A 12,689-nucleotide genomic window follows, 5' to 3' on the forward strand; every position below is an offset into this window, starting at 1 on the left:
ATATTCTCCCTTTATCTCTGTCTTGCCACTAGCTGTATTCAGTAGAGAGTTTTTCAGTTTCCATTGATTTGTAAGCTTTCTCTAGTTTCTATTGCTGTTGATACGCAACTTTCATCTGCGGTGGTCTTATAGGATACAGAGGGTTACTTCAATTTCCTTTTATCTGTTGAAACTTGTTTTGTGCCCAAGTATGTCATCACTTTTAGAGAAGACTCTATGAGGCATAGAAAAGGATAATATTGTGTGGTGCTTGGGTGGAATGTTCTATAAATATTTGTTAGGTCTGTTATATTTAGAATATCTGTTAGCTCAAGCATTTCTGTGTTTAGTTTTTGTTGGATAGAGTATTGTTTGCTGAGAATGAGGTATTGAAATTCCCCGCTATCAGTATGTAAATGAAAATATGTGATTTTAGCTGTCATAGTGTTTCTTTTACAAACTTGAGTGCCCTCATGTTTGAGGCCTAGATGTTTAGAATTGAAATATCATCTTGGTTTGTTTTTCTTTGATGAGTATGAAGTATCCTTTTCTAACTCTTGATTAATTTTGGTTTGAAGTTTCTTTTATTACATATTAAAATTGTTAAACCATCTTGATTCTTTTTTTCCAGTTTTTTAAATTAGTTTTATATTAGTTACAGTTTGTTAACTTAGTATCTCTGCTGTATCCCACTCCCTCTTTCTCTTCCAATCCCACCCACCCTCCCTCCCTCATCTCCTCCCTGCCCCTTTCCAAGTCCACTGATAGGGGAAGACATCCTCTCCTTTCATCTGACCCTGGTTTATTAGATATCTTAAGGACTGGCTGCAAAGTCCTCCTCTGTGGCCTAGCAGGACTGCTCCTCTCTGGGGGCGGGGTGTCAAAGAGCCTGCCATTGAGTTCATGTCAGAAACAGTCCCTGTTCCCCTTATTAGGGTACTCACTTAGATACTGAGCTACCACGGGCTACATCCAAGCAGAGGTTCAAGGTTATATCCATACATGGTCCTTGTTTGGAGAAACAGTCTCATAGAAGACCCCTGTGCCCTGATATATTTGGTCCTTGTGGAGCTCCTGTCCTCTCCAGGTCATATTAATCCTCCCCCCATTTTTATGATTCCCTGCACTCTGCGGAAGGTTTGGTTATGAATCTCAGGATCTGCTTTGATACACTGCTAGGCAGAGTCTTTCAGAGTCCCTGGTAAGCTCCTGTCCTGTTACTTGTTTGCTCCCACATCCAATGTCCATCCCATTTTTTTTTCTAAGTGAGGATTGATCGTCTTACCCTGGATCCTCTTTCTTGTTTATCTTCTTTAGGTGTATAGATTTCAGTATGTTTATCCTATCTTGTAGGCCTATATAAGTGAGTATATACCATGTGTGTCTTTCTGCTTTTAAGATACCTTACTCAGGATGATAGCTTTTAGGTCTCAGCATTTACGCAATGAAATACTACTCATCAATTAGAAACAAGGAAATCATGAACCACCTTGATTCTTACATCCATTTACTTGCAATATCTTTTCCAACACTTTACCTTAAGGTAATTGTTTATCCTTGGTGCTAAGGTGTGTGTCTTGGTTGCATGAGAAAAATAAATCCTATTTTTGAATGCATTCTGTTAATGTGTATCTTTATATTGGAGAATTGAGACCATTGATATTGACAGATATCAATGACCAATTGATTCCTCTTATATTGTTCTTAGTGGTTGGGTTGGTGGTACTTGTGGTGGTGCTATTGCTGCTGTTGCTGGTAGTGGTGGTGTTAGGGTGTGTGTTTGGTTGTGTGTGTATAAGTGTTTGTTTCCTTTGTTTTGATCTTGTTTCTCTGAGATTATTTATTCCTTGAGTTCTTATGTGTGTGGTTAACACCCTTAGGTTGGAGTTTTTCTTCTAGCTCCTTCTGTCCAGCAGAATTTGTGGATAAATATATTTTTAAATGTTATTTCATTATATAATATATTTTTTACTTCATCTATGGAGAAATTTTTGCTGGATATAGTATTCTAGGTTGGGATTTCTGGTCTCAGAATCTCCAAGATATCAGTCTGGGACCTTATGTTTTTTAGAGTCTCCATTGAGAAGTCACAGATTAGTCCAAGACATCAGACTTTATATGATATTTCTTCTATTTTTTTAGATTTTAAAAATCATTTTTTTATTTTTTGCTTTTTATGTTTGGTTCTATACATTTAGCATTTGGATTTTTATGAGGAAAGAAGACTTTCTTTTCTTGCCCAGTCTATTTGGTGTTTTGTATGCTTTTTTAATACTTTTATTTAGGTTAGAAAAAAATTTCTTCTATGATTTTGTTGAAAATATTTTCTGTCCCTTTGTGCTGGGTTTCTTCACCTTCCTCTCTCTTCCTATTATTTTTAGGCTTTTGTCTTTTCATAGACTGTGATGGTCACAGATTTTTTGGAGGTTTAGTGTTAGGAGGCTTCTAGATTTAACATTTTCTTTGACCAATGGTTTTATCTTTAGTACCTGAGATTCTTTCTTCTGTCTCTTTTGCTCTGTTGGTAAAGCTTTCCTCTGTAAATCCTTTTCAACTTCCTAAACTTTTCATTTTCAGTTTTCCCTCAATGTTATTTTTATTATTATAATTATATTTCTATTTTTAGATCTTGTTCAGGGTTATGTCTTTCCTTCCACTGATTCTTTGTCTTTTGTTGGATTTTTTAGTGGATTTATTCATTTCCTCTTTAAGGGTCACTACATATAGTCTATTTTAAGGTTTTTTTTCTTATGCTTCAGCCAAGTTAGGATATTCAGGAATTGCTGGTGTCTTACTGCCTTGGCTGATTTTTTTGTAGTGTTTTTATGCTAAGCTTGAGGAATCTGGGATTGAGACGATTGTAGGTCTAGGTGCTAATTTCTGTTTGGTGGGTTTTTTTTTTTTTTGGTTTTTTTGTTTGTTTGTTTGTTTTTTTGCTGGGAGGTTGTCAAGAGTTGTTCCTTGGTTTCTATTTCTTTTTTAGATTTTATGAGACTCTGATGTTTATGTATTTTTACTGTTAGAAAATTATCTTTGGACAGCTTATGTATGGGTACAAGGGTTCCAGATAAAATAAAATTCAAGGTATTGGTAGCCGACATTAAGGAATAGAGTTCAAGAAGGATTTTGAAGCTATTCACAGGAGGGGGGAAAGCAGAATGTTCAACCAGGATTTGCTTATCTCTTTCCTGAAAGAGAGTAGACAGTGAAGAAAGAGCACTTCAAGAAGTCTCCTGTAGCATTGGAAATGAGACTGGGGGTGGGGGATTGTATCTGGAGGAACAGAAAGGAATGGAAATACCTACAGACAGTCTACCTGCTTCCCTGGCAGTAGTAACTTGTTGATTAGCAGGGGTCTCTTTTGGAGTTGGGTGCTGGGAAAAAGCAACAAGTTGGAAGAACAAAGTTAGCAGGGAAAGATTTATGAGATCCACGGGATATGTGGGCAAGGGATAAGAAAGGCTACTGCAAGTGTGCTATTGCAAAACTGGGGTGAGGCAGAAAGGTTGGGTCTGGAGAAACAGAAGGAGAGATGAAGATCTGCAGTCACCCTTCCTGCTTCCCTGGAAGGAGTCAAAATTATATTTTCTCTCTTTGATGAGAACCAAATTCTTATAATTAGAAAATAAACAAGCAAGTAGTGATATTTTCTACTTATGAACACAGCATTCTTCACTGGAGGTCATTAAATAACTATAATTAGTAATAGTCAAATGTACGACTCCATATTTACATATTATATAATAAAATATTTGAGCAATGTCTACACCATAAATCTGTTCTGAAAAAAAAAATCTTCTACCACTCTTCTGCTTTTAATTCAGATAATCAATTGGTATACTTAGTTTTTTTCAAAAGGCATGTGAAATATCCTGATGTAGTTAATTCCACAGTTGAAATTTGTTTATATTGGATACAGCAAATTCAGCAAAGGAAACTTGTATATTCGGTTTTTAGCCTTTAATGGCTCACCTATCTCTATAGCCTTCATGAAAACAGAAACTATTAGAGAACATAAAACTGTAGTTGCAGATAATCGTGTGTAATAACATGTGTACTGGGAATCAAATCCAGGTTCTCTGCAAAAGCAACACGTGCTCTTAAATACTCACTGAGCAGCCTTTCCAGCTCATAGAATTAATTTGCTATTTTGAGGTTAGAACCAACATTCTGAAATTGAAATCTTTATTAACTATAACAGAAAAAAGAATAAATGAAAGTCTTGTTAAAGTATTACATACATTTTGGTTGGTCATAAAGAAACCTTCTACCACATGTGTCCTGGTCATATCAAAGACCCACCTACTGCACATTCTTCATGAGACCAATTATCTGAGTTCATAAATTGTGGCCTTTATCCCCAAACAGCAAGTGTAAAGCCTTAAAAATCTTTCCTTAATTTTCTCCCAGTGTTTGCTTCCCAGGGTGCAAAAGATAAAATGTGTTAATAATGAAAAGAGAACAGAGTGTTTTTTTTTTTTTTAAATATGTGACTGTATAGATACAGAATACTTCTCAGGAATCACAAATAACTACTGTGAGCTGTTGATGAGAAATTTGGAGGATCAAAATAAAATGTGAAGCTACCATTCTAAAAAAACAAATTCACAGAGCAGCTTTAAAAAATAGACACTAAGCATGAATTTTTCATTACTTTTGAAAGCAGCCATACAGATTTGTAGCAAATGAAGTCTATTGTGACAATTTTAGTATCTTTCAAATACATGAGTACAGAAAGATTTCATTTATTTTGTGAGAGAATGATGAACTTACATAAAATTGTTTTGAGAACAATTATATTCCAAACATGTCTGAAATATTCCACTTGCATAACCAGTGATGCTATGAGCCATCATTAGCCCACACTAGTCTTCAGATGTTTTGCCCATTGAAGGTTGTTTGCTCTCCAGGTGTGCATCACTTTGAAGTTACCTTCCTATGCATCACATTTTGGATCATCAGAAGTTTCTTTACTGGGTGTTCAGTTACATTTCAGCACTGAAGATGCCTGGAAAAATACTTGATAAAAAGTAAATTCATGTGTCTTTTATGTCTGAAAGTCTCTTCGTTCTACCATATGCTATTGTTATTGGTTACCATAGGATAGACATGCTACAGTGCTGCATTACCATTCTATTCAGATGAGATTGATTTTGACCCAATTCTCAGACATCCTCTCTTCTGTCTCTTTGCATTTGGCTATTACTCTCTGGGAGACTCCATATTTACTTTTGCACTTTCTTTTGAATTTATCATATCTGATATATGTTTTTCTTAATCCTATTTTAATGCCAACATTAGAATAGTCCTTTAATGAACATGGTCTTGCTTCATAGCTGCACCTTCTTCTCTCAAATGACACTGAATTCTTTCACAACCATCTTCAAACCTGTTTTTACAATTCTACATTATTTTTCTTGGGGAGTTTGCTATCTCCTTCAATCTAGGGATGGTTCTCATTTGTTTATGCTTCTAGATTGACTGCTCACACCTATGATTAGGGATTGAAAAGTTAAGAAGAAAATGCAAGCATCTTATGAGGTTTCACAATTGTGGTATTTTGAAGGGTGATATAACATTTGTGAGTGGAAAAATATTACTGTAGGCATCTTCAGCTCATTTTCAGGTTTATTTGTCCCACAGCATAGAAATACAATAAAAAAATGTTTCTAGTGCACAGTGTATGCCAGAGTATTAAGTACTTACAAGGCATTCTTTGTAAACTCCACCACATCAGCATTTTCTGGAAGCCATGTTTTTCAAATGGAGACAAAGTCAATCCTACTGACCCTCTTACAAAGCTAAACGCCCTGAGAATGAGAAAATAATAACAGGATATCTTCAGTTTATTTATTGTTTTAATGTACAGAAGATAAATCTTCATCTCTAGGAGGAATGTTAGCTGTAACAATAAAGAGATTTATCAACCAGCTTATCCGAGTAAAGAAATTCAAATACTGAATAAGCTAGTAACCACATAAAAGGAGCATTGACTTTATCTTCTTTGATGGGTATTCAGGCTTGATTCAAATAAAATACATTTAATTATCTCTCAGGCCAAGAATCATTCTGAACAAGATCTTGGGACAGTCTCCTGTGGCTCCACTTCTCCTCAAGTGCAGTGGGTAACATGCTACAGTGAGCCACACCAGAGAGGGGACAATGCCTCATAGGTACAGGCTGCTGATTATAAGACTTCGTTTCCTCCTCTAGGCATATCTTTCGTAACTGAATTTCAGATTTTTCAAAGGTCCAACAGTGTTCTTTGGAGGATTAACATAGGAAGAAAACATAGATAACTAAATAAATGGAAGCCTAGGTCCATCTCTGAGTGAAAGGCAAATCTGCTACTTTTTAACTTGAACTTCTGGACTCAAGTTTTCTCTGGTGTGAATACAGTATTCTGTGAACTCTGATGGGATATTCAGGGACTGTAGTTTAGGGCAACCAATAACATGGTAAGTCGCAGGTGAACATGTTTGAAGAATAAGGTGATCGTTTATATAACACTATAATTCTATGGTAATAATATTGTAGATGAAGATATACATTAAAACAAGCATCTTACCTGAAGTTATATGGCTTAATGACAAAGGGCAGCCTGGTTGCTTCATTGTCTGCTTCACAGTACTTCCTCTTAAACAGCTATAATCACAAGGCTACATTGAGTGAAAGGGGACTGCTGTTTCAACCTTCACTGAAGAGATGGATTTTTCACTTCATCTCTGTTTTTCATAAAGTTTCCTTCATTCTCAGTGTTTGGTGTTTCTTTTTTAACTCATTGTGTTGAGACACTTTATGTTTTACCTTTATAAGAATATATGTCGCTTTTCTGCTTCTTTAGTTCTTTATATATACTTGATATTAGCCCTCTGTCAGATAAAGGGTTGGTGAAGATTCTTTCCCAATCTGTAGGCTGTCTATTTGTTTTGATGACAGTGTCTTTTGCTTTACAGAAGCTTTTCAGTTTCATGAGGTCCCATTTATTGATTGTTGCTCTTAGAGCCTGTGCTGTTGGTGTTCTGTTCAGGAAGTTGTCTCCTGTGCCAATGAGTTCTAGGCTGTTTCCCACTTTTTTTTTTCCAGCTGATTTAGAATATCTGGTTTTATGTTGAGGTCCTTGATCCACTTGGACTTTAGTTTTGTGCAGGGTGATAAATATGGATCTATTTTCATTTTTCTGCATGTAGACATCCAGTTGGTCCAGCACCATTTGTTGAAGATGCTGTCTTTTTTCCATTGAATGGATTTGGCTTCTTTGTCAAATATTGAGTATTCATAGGTGTGTGGGTTTATTTCTGGGTCTTCTATGCGGTTCCATTGATCCTCCTTTCTGTTTTTATGCCAATACCATGCAGTTTTTATTACTATTGCCCTGTAGTACAGCTTGAGATCGGGAATGGAGATACCTCCAGATGATCTGTTGTTGTACAGGATCGTTTTGGAGATTCTGGGTTTTTTGTTTCTCCATATGAAGCTGAGAATCTTTTTTCAAGGTCTGTAAAGAATTGAGTTGGTATTTTGATGGGAATTGCATTGAATCTGTAGATTGCTTTTGGCAGGATGGCCATATATAAATATATATATACATAGAGAGAGATACATAGACAGATTGATAGATAGATTGATTGATAGATATATAGATATGTTTTGTGTGTATAATCTGTATATATATCTTAAATTCCAGTAACCAAAATTTCGTAAGATTATTCATAGAAGACACCAATTAATTATTTTGTTTGTTTATATATTAAACAATCATTACATCAATTTTTTCACTTTCTTCCTTTCAAAGCATCTTGAATTTTTTGCTGTTTTGAAAATCCATGGTCATGTTTTCATGAATGTTTTTTTCAAAAGCGAGATATCAAAATTTGATTGCATTATATTGTATTACAATCACAATAATATTTAATAACACCATAAAATTATATCGATTGTATTAATTATAAATAGTATTGCAGGAAAGTAGAAAAAGTATAGAGATGAAGTATTATTTTGTTGTTTTTGTTAGGAGACAATTTCCTGAGTTCAGCCATCTCAGCACTTCTGCTGTCAGGTTCAAAACTGAGTTCATACTCTAAGGCCCCAGAACCTTCTCTATCCTGATTCTTCACATATTTCATGTTTTTCTGTTAATCAGGAAAAATGTAAAGAGTGAAGTTGCTGATCATCTAAACTAAGGCACAAAAATTGTAAACGTATTGCCTGTCATGACTTAAATTGATTATGAGCACCTTTCCCTCTCTTTTGTTCCTGTATAAATCTGAATTTGGTGCCAGACATCCCAGAGGAGATTTGAATACAAAATCTGAGTTTTGAACCCTGAGTCCAGGTGTCCTGGATAAGGCTGACACCAGTGTTTAGTTTCTTGGTCAAAAGCTCGTGTCAAAGTATGACTCGAAAATACTACAACCTGCTCTGGTCCCCCTTGACTTGTGGTTCATCCTATAAAAATGCTGTACAATTTCACCTTAAGGTCATAGTTCATCTCTCAAATATGTTCTGAGAACCTGACCAATCACTTGCAGCCTGAGTACAATAAGATTTTGCCATTGCTTAAACATTTACTAAGATAAATGTTCAGAGAGTTAGTCAGTGTTATTGACCAAATCTGTGTTATTGCCCCTGACTGATCAGTTTTTGCCCCCTAGTTCAAATAAAGTTCTTGCTTTGATGGAAAAAAATAAATAAATAAGAATATATGTCTCTAAGGCTTCAACGAAGTTACAGAAAATTGATGTGCTGTTTGTCAGGGAGGGAATAATTAAACTGAAAGTTTGCTGTGTCCTCCTTTCTAGTGAAGTCTAGTGCTTATAAAATCTCACTTGTGTATGCACAGCACACACAGAATTTCACCGTGTTCATTGTTGTTAGAAACAATGATGAAAATCCCAATGGTTCTATTTTTCCAATAAGGACTCAGGAGCCAGATGCTGCGGTGAAAACCTGCTATCTCAGCGAGGCAGAGAAAGCACACTGCAGAACTTCCTTTTCAGTCGAGGTCCAGATGGGGAAAAAAAATCCTGAAAGGCTTACTAGTACAACTGACAGACCAGGAGGAGAAAGTCAAACACCCAAGGCAGAAGGCTTGCTAGTTCAATGCCCCAAAAGCTAGGGAGCTGAGGAACTGAAGCCTAAGCTAAAGATAGAAATTGAACTAAAAGCCCTTTTTTCTTCTCCACACTGTCTTAAATACCCCTCAACTCAAAGTCCCTCCTACTCTTTCAATTCCTGTCAGCTGATTTCTTCCCCTGACTCTTAACCTAGGGTTAACTTTATTAGATCTGGTATACAGAGAGCTCTTGGATTAAATGTGTGTGCCAGGGCTGGATGAACCCCACCATAATCATCTGTTTACAATAAACAGAAAGTTCTTGGAATAAAGGTGTGTGTTAGGGCTCAACCAAACCAAACAATAAACACAGTTTTACAGTTCACAGTTTGGGGGTTCACAATGAGATCAAATATCCTACAACAGTCTATCACAACCAATTTTGAGTCGAGATTTTTGTAGAACATAAATTTTAAGATAAATGAAATAATCTGCCTTCCTCTTTGATTTTTAGTTCCCCCAATTATTTTCTTGCCATCTCATTTTCTTTCTTGTGAAATTAATGGTTGTTGTTGATTTTGTTTGTTTGTTTTGTTGTTGTTATTTGTATGTCTTGTTCTTCACTTTTTAAATGGGTGTTAGTAGAAAGCAGAGGCTTCAATTTGAATACCTTATGTCAAACTGAAACTTATTAATCCTTCTTTAAAATCATGCACTTCATATTGGCTACATTTCCAAGGCAAGCTTTGGAATCAATACTATGTGCACTTTGAATCTGGAAGGAAGAATTGTTTGTTCAGAAGTCACCTGTGTACCAGGCAATTTGATTGCCTTCACTTGTTAATTCATCCATGTAATAAATACTTATACACCCAGGTTTATGCATAGATTCAAATAAACAGGTATGATTTCAGGGGCCAAGTGGCAATGCCTGCAGATATCTTGGTTGCAATAGAAAGTGAGGTAGTATTACTGACATCTAGTAGCTATAGATCTGACATGCTGATAAATAGTCCACAATGCAGCGTAAACCCTACATCAAATTATTATCTAGTTAAAATGTCAATAGCTTCAAGGTTGATATGATCTACAATAACCTCTTCTGAAAATACCACCTGATAGAGTTGATTTTTTTGCATTGACACCATGCCAGCTCCTCTGATAGTTGGTTTCAGATTCCTTTGATTTTAGTGAAAAAGTGAGCTTAGATTGCTTTGCTATTAGCCTGTTACTTTCTCTATAGGATGCTTTGGCCTAAGGCAAAAGGGAAATTTTATTTTATTTTTTATTGGTTACAGTGCTCAGAAAAAATTAGAACCCCATAAGGATAGCCCTGCTACAGTAGTTACAATGGAAAGCCACAAGGTTAGCTCACATTGTTGTTCTTTAAGCTGGAGAACACCAGTGAGAAATGGTGGAAAAAATGACTGTGATGGAAGAACTTTGACTTATAGACAAAAGAGAATGTGTTTTTCCCCCTAAAACAAGGTGAATCTTCAACACATATGGATCCCTGTGCATTGGTTTCATTGTGCCAAAAACTGAAAATAGACCCTGCATCTGAAGATTTCTTAAGTTGTTCTGCTTTCTGAAGATTATATTTTAAGAAAAAGTTTATTTAGAAAAAAGTCCATTTCTTGAGTCATAAAAGATTTATTATGTGAAGGATGTGTTATAACAGAGATCATATATTGTAGCAGAATTAATCTGTCATAAAACTGTACATCTACCTTCAAGTATAATGAAATATTCCTAGCTCAGTTAAAAAAAAAAAGTATCATTTTCAAGTAGGGTGATAAGTCATATGTCTACATTATTCTTAGTTTTAATGTTGAAAAATAAAGTTGTTTTATTTTTATATGTGACATCAGATAATAGTTTCATTTGTGACTAGGTGTTCATTTTTTATTATTTTATTTTTTAAATATTAGTTACAGTTTATTAACTTTGTATCCTAGCTGTAGTCTGCTCCCTCATTTCCTCCCAGTCCTACCCTCCCTCAATCATCTTCTCCCTGCCCCTTTCCAAATCCAGAGATAGGGGAGGTCTCTTCTCTTCCATCTGACCCTAGTTTATCAGATTTCTTCAGGACTGGCTACAATGTCCACCTCTGTGGCCTAGCAAGGCTGTTCCTCCCTCAAGGGTAGGGGAGAGGTCAAAGAACCAGCCATTGAGTTCATGTCAGAAATAGTCCCTGCTCCCCTTACTGGGTACCCACTTGGATACTGAGTTACCATGGGCTACATCCAAGCAGGGGTTCTAGGTTATATCCATACATGGTCCCTGGAGAGACAGTCTCTTAAAAGACCCCTGTGCCCAGATATGTTCTTTTGGAGCTCCTGTCTTCTCCAGGTCATACTAACTCCCCTTCTTTCACATGATTCCCTTCACTCTGCGGAAGGTTTGGTTATGAATCTCAGGATCTGCTTTGATACACTGCTAGGTAGAGTCTTTCACTGTGAGGGTGAAAGACTACCTAGTGAAAGACTAGGTAGACTTTCACTACCACACTGTGGTAGGCTCCTGTCCTGTTACTTGTTTTCTTCTACTTCTAATGTCCATCCCATTTTTCTTTCTAAGTGAGGAATGATAATCTTACCTCAGGTCCTCTTTCTTGTTTATCTTCTTTAGGTGTACAGATTTTAGTATGTTTATGCTATCTTATAGGTCCAGTACCCACTTATAAGTGAGTATATATCATGTGTGAGTTTCTGCTTCTGGAATACTTCACACAGGATGTTCTTTTCTAGATCCCACCATTTGCCTGCAAATTTCATGATTTCCTTGTTTTTAATTGTTGACTAGTACTCCATTGTGTAAAAATACCACAGTTTCTGTATCCATTCTTCCGTTGATGGACATCTGGGTTGTTTCCAGGTTCTAGCTATTACAAATAAAGCTGCTAAAAACATGGTTGAGCAAATGTCCTTGTGTACTTGAGCATCTTTTGGATATATGCCCCCGTAAAGGACTAGGTGTTCATTAACAGCTGCCGTAACAACCTTTTCCTTCCATTTTAGCTGAGGTAAAAAGGGCTTCTAAGAACTCATCAGTGTTTTCTATTAGGAACTTGAGCTCTGAGGCATCTTCAGAAGTTCTCTCTCCCCCTCTTTCCTTTCCTCCCTCCCTTCCCCGCTCTCTTTTTCTCTCTCTTTGTGTGTGTGTGTGTTGGGTGCTTTATGCATATGTGTGCAAGTGAAAGCAATGGAATTGGAATGATTTTAGGTTTCAAAAGAAGCCACATTTCCATGCCTATAAACCAATGCTTAGAAAATTTGAAGCAAATACAAGTTTGAGGACATCTAAGGTCCAGGCCAGCCTGTATTACAGACTGAGATGTTCCTCAATACTGAAATGGAAAATTTTATAGTATAAGTATAAATAAACAAAAATTGGGACAATATTTCAATCAGTAAAGTGCTTACCTTGTAACCATGAGGACCTGAGTTTAAGTCTCCTAACTCACCTTACAACATCAAGCATAGTGGTGAGATAATGGTGACTGCTTGCAACTGTAGCACTGGTAATAGGGGCAGGAAGAACCCTGGAGCATGCTGGTACAGTGTCATGCTTGCACAGTGATCTCCAAGCCAATGTGTGGCCATGACAAATAAAATAAATGGGACAGATGACTTCTGAGGAATTACACCTGAGG

The sequence above is a fragment of the Psammomys obesus genome, unplaced genomic scaffold (genome assembly GCF_907164565.1).
Source record: "Psammomys obesus unplaced genomic scaffold, mPsaObe1.curated_primary_1811, whole genome shotgun sequence".
Lineage (NCBI taxonomy): Eukaryota > Metazoa > Chordata > Mammalia > Rodentia > Muridae > Psammomys > Psammomys obesus.